The 19,101-nt window shown below is 35.5% G+C and overlaps 1 pseudogene; it reads left to right on the top strand.

Annotated features, from left to right (window-relative positions):
• Positions 1 to 17,653: 17,653 nt before the first annotated feature.
• Positions 17,654 to 18,463, top strand: LOC124232719 (olfactory receptor 5D13-like; annotated as a pseudogene).
• The last annotated feature ends 638 nt before the right edge of the window (positions 18,464 to 19,101 follow it).

The raw sequence follows: 19,101 nt of genomic DNA, 5'->3' as shown, positions 1-19,101 counted from the left end.
TTAAATGAAAGAGAAATAAACAATCTCTCTGGCAAAGAGTTAAAAAAAAGTGATAAGGATGCTCCCTGATCTTGGGAGAAGAATGGGTGAGCACAGTGAGAACATGAACAAAGTATTGGAAAATATAAAAAAAAAATCAGAAGTAAAGAATGCAATACTGGAAATGAAAAATTCACTAGAGGGACTCAATAGCAGAGTAGATGATACAGGATAAGGGACCAGTGAGCTTGAAGAAAGATTAGAGGAAATCATCCAAGTTGAACAGATAAAATTAAAAAAGAATTCAAAAGAATGAGAAGACTCTAAGGGAACTCTGCAACAACATCAGGCACACTAACATTCATATTATAGGTGTCCCAAAAGGAGAAGAGAGAGAAAAATGGTCAGAGAATCTATTTGAAGAAATAGTAGCTGACAATTTTCTTAACCTAAGGAAGGACAGAGACATCCAAGTAAAGGAAGCACAGAGAGCACCAAAGAAGATAAAACCAAAGAGGTCCAAATCAATAAAGATTATGATTAAAATATCCAAAATTAAAATCAAGAGAGAATCCTAAATGCTACATGAGAAAGGCAACAATTGACATACAAAGAAAACCCCATAAGAATATCAGCTGACTTCTTCACAGAAAATTTGTAGACTAGAGGAAGTGGCACAATATATTTAGAGTGCTGAAGGGAAAAAGCCTGCAGACATGAACAATCTACCAAGCAAGGTTATCATTCAGAATGGAAGTTGAGATAAACAGTTTGCCAGACAAGCAAAAATTAAAGGAGTTCATCACCAGGAAACAAGTTTTACCAGAAACTAAAGGGATATATTTAAGTGGGAAAGAGAACACCACAAATAGGAACAAGGAAATCATCAAAAAAGGGAATAAAAATCACTGGTAAAGGCAAAAAATCCCCAGTAAGTTAGAAGATAAACCACCTATGAAGATACTACAAAGCTCAAAAGACAAAAGTACATAAAATTACCTATTGTCAATGATAAGAGGGTAATGGATACACACACAAAATAAGAGGTTAGATATGATATAAAAACATAACATCCGGGAGGAGGGGACTTATAGTGTAGAACTTTTACAAAAGAGCTCAAACTAAAGAGATCATCAACTCAATATAGATTGCTATATAGGTAGATTATTTATATATGAAACCCATGGTGATCACAAACCAGAAACCTATAATATATGCACAAATAATTAAGAGAAAGGAAGCCAAATACATTACTAAAGAAAACCATCAAACACCTAGGGAAGAGAGTAAGACAATAAGAAAGGAACAGAGAAGAACTAGTAAAACACACAGAAGAATGTACCAAAATGGCAATAAGTTCATATTTATCAATAGCTACTTTAAATGTCAATGAACTAAGGGCTCCAATCAAAAGGCATAGGGTGAACAATTGGATAAAAAAAACAAGGCCCACATCTATGCTTCATGCAAGAGACACGCTTTGGACCTAAAGACACTCACAAACTGAAAGTGTAGGGATAGAAAAAGATACTCCATGCAAATAGCAAAGAAAATAAAGCTGAAGTAGCAATAGGTATATCAGAAAAAATGGGCTTTAAAACAAAAACTATAACAAGAGAAAAAGAGGGGCACTACATAATGATGAAGGAAACAATTCAAAAAAGAGGATATAACACTTGTAAATATCTATAAACCTAACATAGGAGCAACTAAATATATAAAGCAGTTATTTTTTTATTTATTCTTTTGAGGAAGATTAGCCCTGAGCTAACACCTGCTGCCCATTCTCTTTTTTGCTGAGTAAGACTGGCCCTGAGCTAACATCTGTGCCCCTCTTCCTCTACGTTATACATGAGACACTACTACAACATGAATTGACAAGCGGTGCATAGGCCTGCACTCAGATAATGAACAGGCAAATCCTGGGCTGCTGAAGTGTAATGTGTAAACTGCTGTACCACCAGGCTGGGCCCTAGAGCAATTATTAAAAGACATAAAAGAAAAATAGACAGTAGCACAATAATAGGGTACATTATCACTAGACTTACACCAAGGGATAGAACACTCAAACAAAAATCAATAAAGAAACATTGGCTTTAAATGACACATTAGACCAGATGAGCATAGTAGATATATATAGAACATTCCTAAAACCACAGAATACACATTCTTTTCAAATGCACATGGAACATTTTCTGGTATTGTTCAATATTGGGCCACAAAAAATGTCTCAATAAATTTAAGACTGAAAAGACACCAACCATCTTCTCTGACCACAAACGTATGAAACTAGAATCATCTACAGGAAGAAAATCAGAAAAGCCACAAATATGTGGAGATTAAACAAAATGATATTTAACAATGATTGCCTCAATGAAGAAATCAAAGGAGAAATCAAAAGATGCCTAGACACAAATGAAATTACAACATGACAAAATCTATGGGATATGGCAAGAGGAGTTCTAAGAGAAATGTTTATAGCAAGACAGGCCGACTTCAACAGACAAAAAGAATTCCAAGTAAACAATCTAACAGTGCACCCAAAGGAACTGGAAAAAGAAGAAGAAATAAAGCCCAAAATCAATAGAAGGAAGGAAATAAAAATCAGAGCAGAAATAAATGAAATAATGACTAAAAAAAAAAAAAAAAAAACCCAGGAAAACAATCAATGAAACCAAGAGCTGGTTCTTTGAAAGATAAACAAAATTGACAAATCTTTAACTAGACTTAGCGTGAAAAAAAGAGAGAAGGATCAAATAAATAAAATCAGAAAAGGAAGAGGAGAAATTAAAACAGACATGTCAGAAATACAAAAGATTATGAGAATACTTTAAAAAGCTATATGCCAACAAATTGGATAATCTAGATGAAATGTATACGTTCTTAGAATCATAAAATCTTCCAAAACTGAAACAAGAAGAAATAGAGAATTTGAATACATCAACTACCAGTAAGGAGATTGAAACAATGCTCAAAAACTTTGCCAAAACTAAAAGTGCATGACCATCAGCTTCCCTGGTGAATTCTACCAAACATTCAAAGAAGATGCAATACCTATCTTTCTCAAACTCTTCCAAAAAACAGAAGAGGAGGAGAGGCTTTCTACCTCATTCTATGAAGGCAACATTACCCTGATACCAAAAGCAGACAAGGACAACACACACACACAAAAACTACAGGCCAATATCACTGATGAATATTGATGCAAAAATCTTCAAGAAAATACTAGCAAATTGAATACAACAATACATTAAAAGGACCAAACAGCATGACCAAGTGGGATTTACTCCAGGGATGCAAGGATGATTCAGCACCTGCAAATCAATCAATGTGATACACCATATTAAAAAATGGAGAATAAAAATCACATGATCTTCTCAATAGACACTGAAAAAGAAGTGACAAGATACAGCATCCATTTAAGATAAAACTCTCAATAAAATAGGTGTAGAAGGAAAGTGCCTCAACATAATAAAGGCCATATATAAAAAACCCACAGCTAATAGCATTCTCAATGGAGAAAAATTGAAATCTATCCCTCTATGAACAGGAGGCAGACAAGGAGGCCCCTTTTCACCATTTTCATTTAACAAAGCATTGGAAGTCCTAGCCAGAGCAATCGGGAAAGAAAAAAAAAAAAAATAAGAGGGATCTAAATTGGAAAGGAAGAAGATAAACTGTTACTGTTTGCAGAGAGCATGATTTTATATATAGAAAACCCTAACGAATCCACTAAAAATCTTCCAGAAATAATAAATGAATATGGTCAAGTTGCAGGATACAACATCAACATACAAAAATCAGTTGTGTTTATATACACTAACAACAAAGTAGCAAAAAGAGAAATTAAGAATATAATCCCATTTACAATTGCAACAAAAAAATAAAATACCTAGGAAAAAACTTAAGCAAAGAGGTAAAAGATCTGTACAGCGAAAACTATAAAATGTTGTCAAAAGAAATTGAAGCATACACAAAGAAATGGAAAGATATTCCATGCTCTTGGATTGGAAGTATTAACACAGTTAAAATGTCCATACTTCCTAAAGCAATCTATAGATTCAACACAATCTCTATCAAAGTTCTGACAATCTTTTTCAGAGAAATAGAATAACAAATCTTAAAATGTATATGGAACAAGAAAAGACCCTGATTAGCCAAAGGAATCCTCAGACAAAAGAACAAAGCTGGAGGTTTCACACTCTCTGGTTTCAAAAATATGCTATAGTAAGTAAAGCTATAGGAAACAAAACAGCATGCTACTGGCAGAAAAACAAGCACTGATCGATGGGACAGAATCAAGAACCCAGAAATAAGGCCAAACACATATGGACAGCCAAATTTTGACAAGGTATACAAGAACATACAATGGAGAAGGAAAGTCATCAATAAATAGTGTTGGGAAAACTGGACAGCCACATGCAGAAGAATGAGTGAAGACCACCATCTTATCCCATACACAAAAATTAACTTAAAATGGATTAAAGATTTGAATGTAAGACCTGAAACTATTAAAATTCTAAGAGAATACATATGAAGTATGTTCTTTCACATTGGTCTTAGCAGCATACTTTTAAGTATTATGTCTCACCGTGCAAGGGAAAAATAGAATAAATAAACAAATGGGGCTACACCAAACTAAAAAGATTCTGCACAGCAAAGGAAACCATCAACAAATCAAAACGACAACCTAACAATTGGGAGAAGATATTTGCAAATCTTATATCTGATAATCATATATCATACGAGAGATGATACATTTGGCATATGAGATCATACATCTCAATGCCAAAAATCCAACAACCCAGTTAAAAAATGGGCAAAAGACCTGAACAGACATTTCTCCAAAGAAGATATACAGATGGCCAACAGGCACATGAAAAGATGCCTGTTAATGATGTTGACATCATTAACCATCGAGGAAATGCAAATCAAAACTACAATGAGATATCACCTCACTCCCATCAGAATGACTACAATTAACAATACAGGAAACAAGCGTTGGAGAGGATGTGGAGAGAAGGGAACACTCATACACTGCTGGTAGGAGTACAAACGGGTGCCGTCACTATGGAAAACTGTGTGGAGATTCCTCAGAAAATTAAAAATAGATCTACCATGCTATCCAGGTATTCCACTGCTGGGTATTTATCCAAAGAACCTGAAAACACAAATGCATAAATACATATGCACCCCTATGTTCATTGCAGCATTATTCACAATAGCCAAGACTTGGAAGCAACATAAGTGCCCATCAATGGATGAATGGATAAAGAAGATGTGGTACATATACACAATGGTATACTACTCAGCCATAAGAAATGAAGAAATCCTGCTATTTTTGACAACATGGATGGACCTTGAAGGTATTACGCTAAGTGAAATAAGTCAGAGGGAGAAAGTCAAATACCACATGATCTCACTCATAAGTAGAAAATATAAACAACAACAAACAAACACATAGAAAGAGAGATTGGATTGGTGCTTACCAGAGAGTAAGGGCGGAGGCATGAGAATGAAAGGGGTGATTAGGCATATGTGTTTGGTGATGGATTCTAATCAGTCTTTGGATTGTGAACATGTTGTAATCTACACAGAAACGGAAATATATAACAATGCACACCTGAAATGTATATAACGTTATAAACCACCATTACTATAGTAAAAAGAATTTTAAAAAAGAATACGTTTAGCCTGAGATGACACAAAAATATAACAGAAAATGTTTTAAATTAGAAGGGAGTTCATCAATCTTATGCAACAAGAAGTCAGGGGGCAGGCAGTCCAAAGTAGGTATGACGGCTCAGTGATACCATGGCCAACCCAGATTCTTTCCTTTTGCTCCGCCCTGTCATTATCCACAGGTGGCTTTTGAATTCATGTTTACTAGCTCATGGTAAAATGGCTGCTCCGCCTCTAGCCTCATGACTGTGTGACAGGCAGTAAGAAAGGTTAAGGGTAAAGGGACGCAATGGTCAGCCCCTCCAAAGACTTTCATTTACATCTCAGTAGAAATATGTCATGCCATTCCTAGCTACAGAGTAGGCTGAGGAATTTTGAGTATTTTACGTTTCCTGCCTCTCTGATAAACAAAGCTAAGGGAAAGTAGCCAGTTCACAGTGTCTGTCATAGATCTATTGATGGCTTTGGAGTAGAGGAATGATAGAATCGAATCTGTGCTTCTTGACAATTAATTTGGCCATGATATATAACTGGACTTGGAGATAATGGGTGGAAAAGAAAGATGAGAATTCTAAGTCACAGAGAGATTAAGTGATGGATTCATAATCATATATTAGTAAATGGTAGAACTGGAATTTGTACCCAGGCTGGTGGCTACAAAGCTCTTTCAAGCCATCTCCTAAAGCCGACTCTAAGGATTTTATCTTCATGATTGAGAAGGGCCCTTAACAGAACTCTCTCTTACGTAGAGTCATGTGCACAAGCACCAAAATTAATAAGCTATTCATTCATTTATTCATCCAAACCTGGTTTAATTACAACTATTGGTGTTTCACAAAGAATCCTGAGAGAGTCTTTAATGAAGTGGAAATGATTAGAGTTCAGAGAAAGATGGAGATGGGTTCAAAGCCCAAGTGTTCCTCTTTCCAGTGCTATGATTTTGGGTTCACCATATAAATTCTTTGACCTTGATTATCCTTAAATATAAAATGAGAAGGATAATAACAATGACAGAGACATGTAAAAGAAGATAATGTGGGTATGGCAAAAATACAGCCTCATGGGTTACTTGGCCCAACCAACCTGTATTCTCAAATTTCTTCTCCAAGAAATTCCAACCAGGGTTGTTGTATGTTACCATTCTGGCTAATCAGACACAAGTGAAGTTGTCTATATTTTTAAGAACGTTTTTACATTTCTTATACAGATTCCCTCCTGTTTTCTTTCTTCCTGATGGTGGGTATGATAGTTGGAGCTGATGAAGCCATCCTGCCACAACTAGGAAAATGCCATAAGAATATTAGAGCTTCATCATGGATAACAATGAACAATTGGACCAGTATTAGCAGTTGTCAAGCCCTAGACCTTTCATTATGTGACAAAAATAAACTACCTGACAAAAAAAAAAAAAACTTACTAAAGTAGAGGGTTCCTAATGACAGCAGAAAAGGGGTGGTGGGTGTGTGGGTGATTTATACAGTGCTCAGCATATAGTCAATGTGAAATAAATATTAACTAAAGAAAAATTTGAGAAGTAAACAATGTGCTATAATCTTGAAGGAATAATATGTCACTAGAAAAAACCTATCATCCATTATGCAAGTAGTTCATGAAGAATCTGAACAAAAAATAATTTTTCTGAATTGACGTGTAGTCTTTCTGGACTTCTAAGAAATTATATAGAAATTATTCCATGAAAAGTTATATTTATTAAAATGTCTGCTCTGATTTTTGTTACTTCTGTCCTTCTGCTGATTTTCCAATTTGTTTGTTCTTCTTTTTAGAGTACCTTTAGATGCACTGTTAGATTGTTTATTTGGGATTTTATGTCTTTTTGGGGGTAAGCCTGAATTGCTATAAATTTCCCTCTTAGAACTGCTTTTGCTGTATCCCATAGATTTTGGCATGGCATATTTTCATTTTCACTTGTCTCCAGGAATTTTTTATTTCTCCTTTGATTTCTTCATTGACCCCATCATTATTCAGTAGCATTTTGTTTAATCTCCACATTTTTTGGCTTTTCTGGTTTTCTTCCTGTAGTTGATTTCTAGTTTCATACCTTTGTGATCAGAAAAGATGCATGTATTGTTTTGATCTTCTTCAGTTTGTAGACACTTGTTTTGTGGCCTAATATGTGATCAGTCCTGCAGAATGTCCCATGTTCATTTGAAAAGAATGTGCATTCTGTGTTTTTTCAATGGAATATTCCATATATATCAACTAAGTCCATCTGGTCAAATGTGTCATTTAAGGCCAGTGTTTCATTATTGATTTTCTGTTTGCATGATGTATCCATTGGTGTTAGTGGAGTGTTAAAACCCCTACTATTATTGTGTCACTGTCTATTTCTCCTGTTATGTCTGTTAATAATTGGTTTATATATTTAGGTGCTCCTATGTTGGGTGCATAGATATTTACAAGTGTTATATTTTCTTGTTGAATTGTCCTCTTTATCATTGTGTACTGTCCTTCTTTGTCTCTTGTTACAGTGTTTGTTTTAGTCTATTATGTCTGATATATGTATTTCTACTGCCACTTTCTTTCTTTGCCATTTGTATAGAATATCTTTTTCCATCCTTCCACTTTCAGTTTGCGAGTGTCTTTAGGTCTGAAGTGTGTCTCTTGTAGGCAGCATATAAATGGGTCTTGGTTTTTTATCCAATCAGCCATCTTATGCCTTTTAATTGGAGCATTTAGTTCATTGACATTTAATGTAGCTATTGATAAATATGTATTTATTGCCATTTTGTTACTTTGTTTTTTTCTCGGTGTTCTGTAGTTCTTCTCTGTTCCTTCCTTGTTTTCTTGCTCTCTTCCCTTGTGGTTTGATGGCTTTCTTTAATAATATGTTTGATTTCTTTTGTCTTACTTATTTGTTACTTATTACAGTTTCCTGATTTGTGATTATCATGAAGATCCTATATAATATTCTGTGTATATCAGTCTATGTCATGTTGATAGACTCTTTTGCTTGATCTCTTTCTAAAAGCTCTACTATTCACTCCCTTCCTCCCACAGTTTATGTTTTTGAAATCATATCTAATCTTTTCTTTTGTGTGTGTCTATCCATTACCCTCTTCTCCTTGAAATAAGTAATTTTAGTACTTTTGTATTTTAACCTTCATCTAATCTTCACAGGTGGTTGATCTGCTACCTTTACCAATGATTTTATTGTCAGTTTTTTTAGGGTTTTTTTGGATAATATTTTATCACTATTTGTGGTCATCACTTTCCTGCTTAAATAAGTCCCTTCAGCATTCCTTGTAGAACCTGTTTCTTCGTGATAAATTCCTGCAATTTTTGCTTGTCTTGGAAGCTCCTTATCTCTCCTTCAATTCTGAATGACAACCTTGATGGATAGAGTATTCTCGGCTGTATATTTTTTTCCTTTTAGCCTTTAATTACATAATGCCATTCTCTTCTTGCCTCTAGGGTCTCAGCTGAGAAATCAGCCGATAGTCTTATGGACTTTCCTTTGTATGCCACTTGCTGCTTTTCTCTTGCTGCTTTTAGGATTCTTTACATTTAATTTTGGAAATTTTAATTATAATGTGTCTTGCTGTGGGCCTCTTTGGGCTTATCTTGTTTGGAGCTCTCTGTGATTCCTGTGCTTTGATGTCTGTTTCTTTCCATAGGTTAGGAAAATTTTTATCTATTATTTCTTCAAATAAATTTTCTGCCCCTTTGTCTCTCTCTTCTCCTTCCAGGAAACCTATTATACAAATGTTAGTGCACTTGCTATTGTCCCAGAATTCCTTTAGACTTTTCTCATTCTAATTCTTTTTTTTTTTTTTCTCTTCAGCTTGGATGATTTCCTCTAGTCTTTCATCTAGCTCATTAATCCTTTATTCTGTATCCTCTACTCTGCTATTGAGTCCATCTAGTGACTTTTTCATTTTCAGTATTGTATTCTTCATTTCTGATTGGTTCTTTTTTTATATTTTCCAGTTCTTTGTTGGTGAGTTCACTGTGTTCATCCAGTCTTCTCCCAATATCTGTGAGCACCCTTATGAGATTTTGTTTGAACTCTTTGTCAGGTAGATTGCTAATTTCTGTTTCATTTAGTCCTTTTTCTGGGATTTTGCCCTGTTCCCTTGTTTGGAATGTATTCCTTTGTCTCTTCATTATGCCTCTATCTCTGTGCTTATTTCTATGTATTAGGTGAGTTGGCTACGTCTCCTGATCTTCGAGAAGTGGCCTTATGTAACAGATGCATTACCCCTCATCACCAGTCCAAAAGACCCAGGAGTGACCCCTTTGTGGGCTACTTGTGTCCTTCTGCTGTGGCAACATTGCCTTTAAGGCAGATACCCAGGGAGTCTAGTCTTTGCTTCCATGGCCAGCTGTTTGTAAATCTAGTTTGGGGAGCCTCAGTACTGTTGGCTACAAGGTCTAAAAACACACTCCTGCTGCAGTTATCCTACTAATTGGGTAGGTACCCAGTGTAGCTGGTTCGTTGGCTCAGGGGTTTACACTTGCTATAGGCCTCAGGCCTATTAGGCTGTTTTCAGATCTCTCAGGAGTGCAGTTGAGTGGGGCTGGTCCTAGGCATAGGAGCACTTAATTTGTCCAGGCTTTAGATGGTGGGACTGATCCTTTTTATGGCTATTTGTGAAGCACAGGTCTTTGGCCACTGATAAGCCTCACCCATCATAGGACTTCACACACCATCAATACTGTCCTGGTCTGTGCACACTTTCCAATACCCTGGAGTGTACTCTGGTGCCCCACTGCAGAGGCCACTACCTCTCCACCAATGCCCCCCACAGTTTACCTGGTCGTCATACAGGCCCTGCCCCACAGAAGCAGACACATTGCCTGCCTGTAGAGGATCAAGGAACCCCATCAATGCAGGCTGACAAGTAGCCAAAGGGCTTACTTTTGGGCAGGGCCTGTCCCTAGGGCCGGCTGACTGCCCTGGCTAAACTGGATTAAATCTGATCTCTAGTGGGTTTGGCAGACCCCTGGGCTAACATGCCAGGGGAAGAACCTCAACGGCATCCACTGGTGTCTGTGTGAGCACAGCTGGACCAGGTCAGAACAATGACCCCCACCAATGTCTCAGTCTCCAGAGAGGTTCCTCCTCTCACCAAGATGCCCACACAGCCCACCAGGTGATTCTATTTTCACCAAAGGACTGTTAGCCCTCTCTCTGGTGATTTTAGGTTGCCAAGATGGGTGAGTTTGTGCATGGGCCCTTTAAGACTTGGCTCATTTTGGCTTTCATCAAATAGCTTTTCTGCGAGTAACCCCACTGCAGTTAATAGCCAGTGACAGCAGATGGTAAGGCTGTCATCTCAGTTGTGCTGAGTCTGAAGGATGCTTATAGCAGTATCAAACCCCGGTCTGGAATTCACTCCTCCAGGCAGGACTGTAGACCTTAGGGTGGCTCCCAACTGGATAGCTGAAAACAACGCTGCTCCCAAAGGTGGCTTTATTTCTCTCCAGCAGGAAATTCTGCCTCTCCCACCTTAGTCAAGACTGTCACTTGTGGGGAATCTTCTTATCCAGTTTTTCAGTTTTCTATCCATGGTAATTTTTCCAAAAATAGTTGTAACCTGGTTATGCTCCTGGGAGGAAATGAGTTCACAGTCTGCTTACGCTGACATCTTGATGAGATCTGATTACTCTAGCTTTATACTAAGTTTTGAACTTAAGTGTGAGTCCTCAAACTTTGATTTATTTTTCAGGAAGGTTAACTCTGAGGTAACATCTGTGCATGTTGATAGCTTTTTAAATTTTTTTGTTTCTGTTTTTTACTTCTCAGGTATTACAAATACTGGCATTATGAAGAATTTTGCTATATTGTTTGGTGAACATAAATATTTCTGTGAGGTATAGACCTGGGTAAATTTCGGGGTAGTAAGTTATGCATGTGCTCATCTATTTTAAATATTACAAAACTAGGTACAAATCTAAATATCTTTAAAGAAAGTTCATTCAGCTATAATAATATGACAGTATATTTTAAGTAAAATAAAATTACTAAAGATAAAGATGATTATTTCATAATGATATAGAATGCTACTAAGAAGAGATTACAATTCAAATATCCATACACTTGATAATAGACATTCAAAGTAGGTAAAGGAAAAATCCAGAGCTATAAGAAACAATAGATAAGTTCTTTATCACCATGTAAGACTTTGACATACTTCTCCAATTGATTAATAAGCAAGTATTGTAATGTCTAAGGACATAGAAGTCCTGAATGACATGATTGACGTATTTGACCTAATTAACTTTTACAGAAAATTAGCAACAAAAACAGCATGTACATGTTTTTTAGTACACATAAAAAATTTACCACAATTGATCATTTGCTGAATCATAAAGCAAATCACAGCAAAGGTCAAAGGACTCAAATCATTCAGAATATTTTCTGTGAGAATGAAATTAATTTGGGAATCACTAACTTATTCTTTGACTTGACTGAATCTCTTTGCTTATGAATTCCTCATGTATATAGAACCATGTTGAATTTAGCTTTTTCATTAAATCTGCTAATATAATCAATATGTTCTGTTTCGGTTCTGCAATATTTGATCATGTATATGATATTTTAAAGCATACATGTGTGCATATGCATGTGAATATGTGATACTCACATGTCTATATATAACTAGATAAATGACGTTTCACCATTTAGTTTGTCTTCTTGCTCTGCTTTTAGGAAGGTTTGTATTTTTGTAAGGATGTTCATCTTTATACTAATATCTGTATATATTATTAATCCCCTTTTTATTTGTGTATTTACTTATTATAAACGTATTGAAATGAACTGTTAATGCTCTTTATTACTCAAACTGTGTGATCATGTAAGTTACCAAGGGCCAACACAGTACTCTCAGTTTAACACTAATAAATGGGAAAACAAGATAAAAATAAAAGAGTTGATGCTTGAACTGGGTCAATAATTTATCACCTTTGCAGATGTATTACGTTATCCCTGGAGGGAATGGGGGAGGAATAAATGATCTTCAATGTATATTCACACTATGAACATCTTATTTTCTATTTCTTTCTCTGTTACTGTCTGCAAAGCAATTAAGACTGAAATTCTACTGTCTTGATTTAAAATATGATGTCAGTCTGCCATCTAGTGGTTACCCTATTTGTATCACTTGTAAGGGAAAGACAACTTCATGCTCTGCTACCATTTTCCAGAGGGTTTTGTACTACTGAAACTTATGAAAAAAATTCTACCAATTCCTATGTAATTTGGTTGAGAGTGAGACCACAAATAGATGAGAGCTGAATTGGAAGTGTTGGGGGCAGGTAAAACCAATATGTCTTTTGCGTTATGTCAAATTAGAATAAACTTGAAAAAAATTGCCTCTTATGTAATAAGAAATAATACTAAAATGAGATGTAAGAGATTTATTATCAGGTTTACATTAACTCTTTAATATTTTCTGAAATATGTGCCAGATTTGAGACTCAGCTTACATCAAAGAAATATGAAGACAGTTGCCTATAATCACCTTAATTGTGAGTTATCCCAGACACAGAGCACTGCTCACGGGCATATACTTTATACTTTGCATTCTCAAAGGTATATATATATCTATATATCTATCTAAATCTATACCCATATCTATATCTATATCTATATCTATAACTATATATCTCTTTCTCCAGCTATATATGTATGTATCATACTGGATTTTGGAGGCTATTTAGAATTGAATTTCTCACTTCTTATTGTATGGTATCCGTATGTACTTATATATGCTTGCATGAACGGTCTTCTCAGTTACAGGCAAGAATTAATAAATCTTACATTGAACCAAATGCTTATTAGTTAGGAAGGTTAGAGTATGCTACTTAATCACTATAATAGTTTTCATTGAGAGGGTAGTTAAACCAATCTGTTAGATAGGTATAACTTCTCAGATTTGAGAAAGATAGAAATAATTTAAAAACAAGGGGTATTTTGAGAACATGAAAAATGAAGTGATCTTAGAGCTCTCTACTAATATAAGGATTAATCGCAGAATATGGGAAATGCAGAGAGACATCGTGGAGTTTTAGTGTTTTGTCTACATTTCTCCTCAAGAGCCACCTCTTTCCTCTTACTTACATCAAAGTTTTTATCTTTATAGCCCCTTCTTATATCCTATAAGTGAAATTGAGCAACACAGGGATGCTAAAAGTCATTCATACTATTCTATTTTTGGACACTATGGAGAGAAAGTTTTCTTTTTAATTCTGAAATTGGTTTTCCTTTGGATTTTAATCTAGTGGAATTAATTCTCTCAAGAAGACACAGAAAACAAGGCCAGCCATTCTTTCACATTTTAGCTTTGAAATATTTGAAGACATTGGTCAGAGTCTCCTTTGTTGTTATGTATTCCAGATATCTTCAGGACCTTGAGTGACTAATTAGATGCTCTAGTTACATATATACTTCTTGCTGTTAATTACTTGATATTGCAGGGTACCTATACAACTATTAATAGTTATTGGGAACCACTGGCTTACACAATGAGATGCTGTCCAAAACATAATGTTCCCTTCCAAAATAAATGAAAGTGGGACTTACCTCTTTCTGTTTACATAATCTATTTATGCAGTCAAATTGACTTCCTTGATTATAATATTAAAACTGAATCAATTTCTTTCACAATACCTATGGCTTTCTATACCCACAAACTCTTCATTATTCCATCCTTGTCCTGTTGCCAAAAGCCCTATTACAGTGTTCAACAACATACACTGATCCCAACTACATTTTGTACACAATTTGGCTCCTTGATCTTCCAGGCTTATCTCATACTACTACCTGCATAAACTCTACTTCTAATTGATAGGAACATAAACATCCAAATTTCTACAATGGCGCAGACTATCTTCTGCTTAAAAAGTCTTTTGTTTTTCTTTCTTGTCCCTACAATCCCATCTTAATTTATAGTTCAGCCCAAAGTTCAAAACCTTATTGTGATTCTGCCAATCAGAAAAAATCTTGGATGTTATTCAATTGTCTGAAGAGCAACCTTAATATACCTGACAAAAGTTTAAAGTAAAAAAAAAAGTAAAACAAAGACCCTTTGTGCATAAGGCCCATGCAAAAAGTGCAGTATATTTCAAAACAAATTATTACTTTTTACACTATAGTATAATTACCTTAAAATAATCACATTACTATAAATCACAATTTGGAAAGAGGCCAGGTCCATGTATCACTACTCAGAGGGCATCTTCCCACTAATCTGGAAATAATTTTGGACCTTGCACAATCAAGAAATAAATTTCTATTGCATGGGACGAGAAACTATGGCTCACAAACCAAATCTGGCCCACTGCCTTTTTATAAATAAAATATACAAAATATAAATATAAAATATATATTTTATTGGAACAAGCCTATTGATTTATGTATTCCTATGGCTGCATCTGTGCTACAACATGTAGAACTGAATAGTTGGGATTGAGACTATATGACCCATAAAGCCTAAGACACTTACTATGTGGCTCTTTACAGAAAAAGTTTGCTGACATATGTTCTATTAAATCAAGTCACTGAGATTGAGATGTTTAAATCTTAAGATGTGGCAGCTTCTTAAATAATGCATTATCCTTCCTATAAATGCATTTTATAAACTGAAAAATAAAATATCCACTTTTTAAAAATTCTAACAGTTAATATAAGAATTGAATAGCATTTTAATCATATTTGGAAGAGTAATGCAAATTGTATTATCTTAAGAAAATTAATGGTTTTTATAGAAAATGAAGCTTATAACACAACGTTAAAGAAATGATAATACATAATTTATCTATAATATGATACTTAGAATATGTTTTACATCCAGATACACACTGATAAATATATATCAATATATAGAGAGAAAACCAGAAATGCAAAAATGATTAAGAATAGTTGTCCCTGGACTGTTGCTCAATAGCTGATTTTTCTTCTGTGCATTTATGTACTTTATTGGTGTTTAAAGACAAAATATTTTTTTCTAGTTCAACATTTTTAATAGATCAATGGATTAAAGTTCATAATGAAATTATTCCCTGAGATTTAGAAGTAATTATATGCAAAGAAAATATGACATGGTTCACTACCTCATCTAATTGCTGTATCTCTGGTCTCCAAGGCAAGATTTCAGTGAGGTTCTCCAGGGTTAACATCCCTAAGGTCCTGGTGGCATACATGTGTGACACAGTTTGATGTTAAGATTCAGCTTTCTGGTCTCCTTTTCACTCTGAGATCTCTGAGTTTATTTGGGATAGATTAGAGGAAAATTCATTTCCCTGAAACATTCATTGTAATATACTGTCGACTTCTGTTACTAGTTTTTTCATGTTTGTTATTCTATTAAATAAAATTGAATTCTCATCCAGAACATTCCTGGATACCATTAATCTTAGTAAAGATGCATTACTAAATGAATAAGTCAAATTATTTGGTATACTTGTGAGTTAATTCAATTCTTATTTTATTTAGCTTTAAAGGAAAATAATGTGTTCAAATAACATTTGGAGGAGGCAAACATATGTGTAAATCTAACTTCCATGATAGCCTGTTAGTTCAGCCACCTAGAAGTAGTATCTGATTCCTTGAGTCTTTGCAGGACTCAAGATGTATCTCAGTGCATTGTGAGTTTACAGTGTGATGCTGATATTACAGGAAAGTCTAACTTCCTTAGTACTATTATGAACTTTTGCTACAATACATGTATGTTATATGCCTAGAGTTCACTCATTGATGTACTCATATATTCATTTATTTCATAAATGTTACAGAGTACTTACTCTGTTCTAGTGTCCCATCTTTTCTTTCATGAACTTTATTTTACTGTGGAACACACAACGTTAAAATATTAAATGATAAAAAATAAGTACAATAGGTATCATGTTACAGATGTGGATAAAATTGGCATTTTTGATGTTTTATAATTATTGATAAAGGATAGTTAAAAGTATGACCATGGTAAATGAGACAAGTGGAGGTAAAATTATTGGAAGGTCAAGGAACTAAGGAAACAGTGCATTGAAAGGATTACCTTTATGTCTATTGAAACCAATTCAGTGAAAGAAAATCCCTAACCAAATAAAAACAAAATATTATAACTCAGAAGCAGCGGCCATCTTTGGAGGTGGTGACATACACTACAATCACCTTCGAGTGATGATAGTATAGAAAAAGCCTCCAAGGTAATAAAAATAGTCTGGACATATTATAATTAAGCTTATTTCTACCACAAATCTCTCTAAACACCTGATATTACAATACACCAAGAAAGGATAACAGATTTTTACAATTTTCAATAACTAGGTAAATGTGGTTGATCAAGTGCTTTATTCTTCCACAGAAAATACTTAAAACATAGGGGGAGAAATGTGTGACTGAGTATTGGGAGGTTACTGGAAAGGGAAACACAGAAATACTTATAGCTACAATAGTAGAAAAAGTTGTAATGACTATTTTGCTGGGACATTACTTATTTTTTGAATTCTCAGTTCTCATAGTTAAACGAGTTAGGGAGGGAAAAAAATTGCAGAAACTTATGATATGTATTTCTCCCAAGAGAAGAATTTTAACTAAACTCAGATTCATGCAAAAACTAGACCAGTCTTCTCATGAAGACACTGAGTCCGATCACTTGAAATATAACAAGGCCAACTCTATTCTTGTTCTTCCTCTCTCAGCTTCATTCTTTTATTATTGCATTTGCACAGATTTAATAACCACTCTATAATTGTGATATTACTAAATTCTAGCTTTTGAAATAATGTAACAGTTAAAACTAAGTATTTTCAAGAACCTTATTTACAGATAATCACTAAGTCTCTCAACATTTCCTCATTTTACCCTGCCATATCCAAATTTTGTTTCTCATTTCTGTGAATCAACTTTCCTATTTTGTCCAAGGAACCCAGAAAACTACAGTGCAAAAGTCACTTTCATTCTCTCAGTTTCTTTAGAATATCCAGAACTCCACGTGCCCTGTTCCTGTTATTCTTAACCATCCAAAGTCACTGTGCTGGGGAACCTGGGCATGATCATGGTTATCAAGACCAATCCCAAACTCCACAACCCCACGTACCTTTTTCTCAGCCACTTATCCTTTGTTGATTTCTGTTACTCCACCATGGTTACACCCAAACTACTAGAAAACTTGGTTGTGGAAGACAGAACCATCTCCTTCACAGGATGCATCATGCAGTTCTTCTTTGCATGCATATTGTGGTAACAGAAACATTCGTGTTGGCAGTGATGGCATATGACCGATTTGTGGCAGCTTGTAACCCTCTTCTCTACACAGTTGTAATGTCCCAGGAACTTTCTTTTTTGTTGGTGGCTGCATCATATTATTGAGGTACAGTCTTTTCCCTGATCCTTACCAGCTTTCTATCAGAATTATCATTCATAGCAACTAATACCATAAATAACTTTGTGAGTATGCTGCCTTTACCTCTGAGTCTTACTCTGACCCTTACATTAGTCAAAAGATTATTTAGTCTCTAACATATTTAACGAAATAAGCAGCCTGATGATCATTCTTTCTTCCTAAGTGTTAATTTTTATCACTGTCAGGAAGATGTCTTCAACTTAGGGCCACCACAAAGCCTTCTCCACATGTGCCTCCTACCTGACTGCTATTACTTTTTTCCATGGGAACATCCTATTCTCTACTATGTTCCTAATTCCAAAAGTTCACAGCTCATGGTCAAGGTGCCTTCTGTCTTTTACATGGCATTCACCATCATGCTGAATCCACTGATCTACTGCCTCAGGAAAAAATACATGAAGGAGATTGTCAGGAGGTTAATTAATACCAAATTATAATGGCATTAATATAAGATGGTAACATTTACTTCTTCATTTTCAAGAGTGTTGTGGAAAATTGTCCAAGTGGTGTCACGTTTTCCTACTTCAAGTTCCTTTTTTTCAAAAAGCAAAGCAAAAGGGTGTGCTGTCAGCATCATGGCAGAGTGAGTTCGCCAGGGACTCTCTCCCCTCAAAAATACAACCAAAAGGAACAACCACATTCTAACAAAAAATCCTAATAGCACAGAAATCGACAGAGACCCATAGCAGCCAAATGACAGAGGGCAGAAAGGCTGGAGCTCCCCTTGGAGGAGCTGGAATGGAATAAGAGAGATCTTCACTCCAACCCCTAGAGACTGGGATGGCTGCTGCAGTAGGCTCCGTGAGGGAACGAGTGGGGGAGGGGCCGTGTGTCTGGCAGATTGTCCAGGACTCCCACAGGTCTGTGCAGCCCAGACAGAAAGCCTCTAATGGGGGAAAGCTTTCACCTGAGGGGAATCCATCAAACTAAGGCCCCAGGAAACCAGAGAGCGAGAGCTGATTGGAATCCTGGTAGTGTGCAAGAGAAAGTGCCCCTCCTACCCCAACCCACACTGTGCACTGCCATCTTGGATGAAGGAGGAGATGTCAGAACACATAGCTCTCGACCCCCATCT

This window comes from Equus quagga, unplaced genomic scaffold (genome assembly GCF_021613505.1).
Source record: "Equus quagga isolate Etosha38 unplaced genomic scaffold, UCLA_HA_Equagga_1.0 1100_RagTag, whole genome shotgun sequence".
NCBI lineage: Eukaryota > Metazoa > Chordata > Mammalia > Perissodactyla > Equidae > Equus > Equus quagga.
Note: the sequence above shows the minus strand (reverse complement) of the source record. Positions and strands in the feature narration are given on the sequence as shown.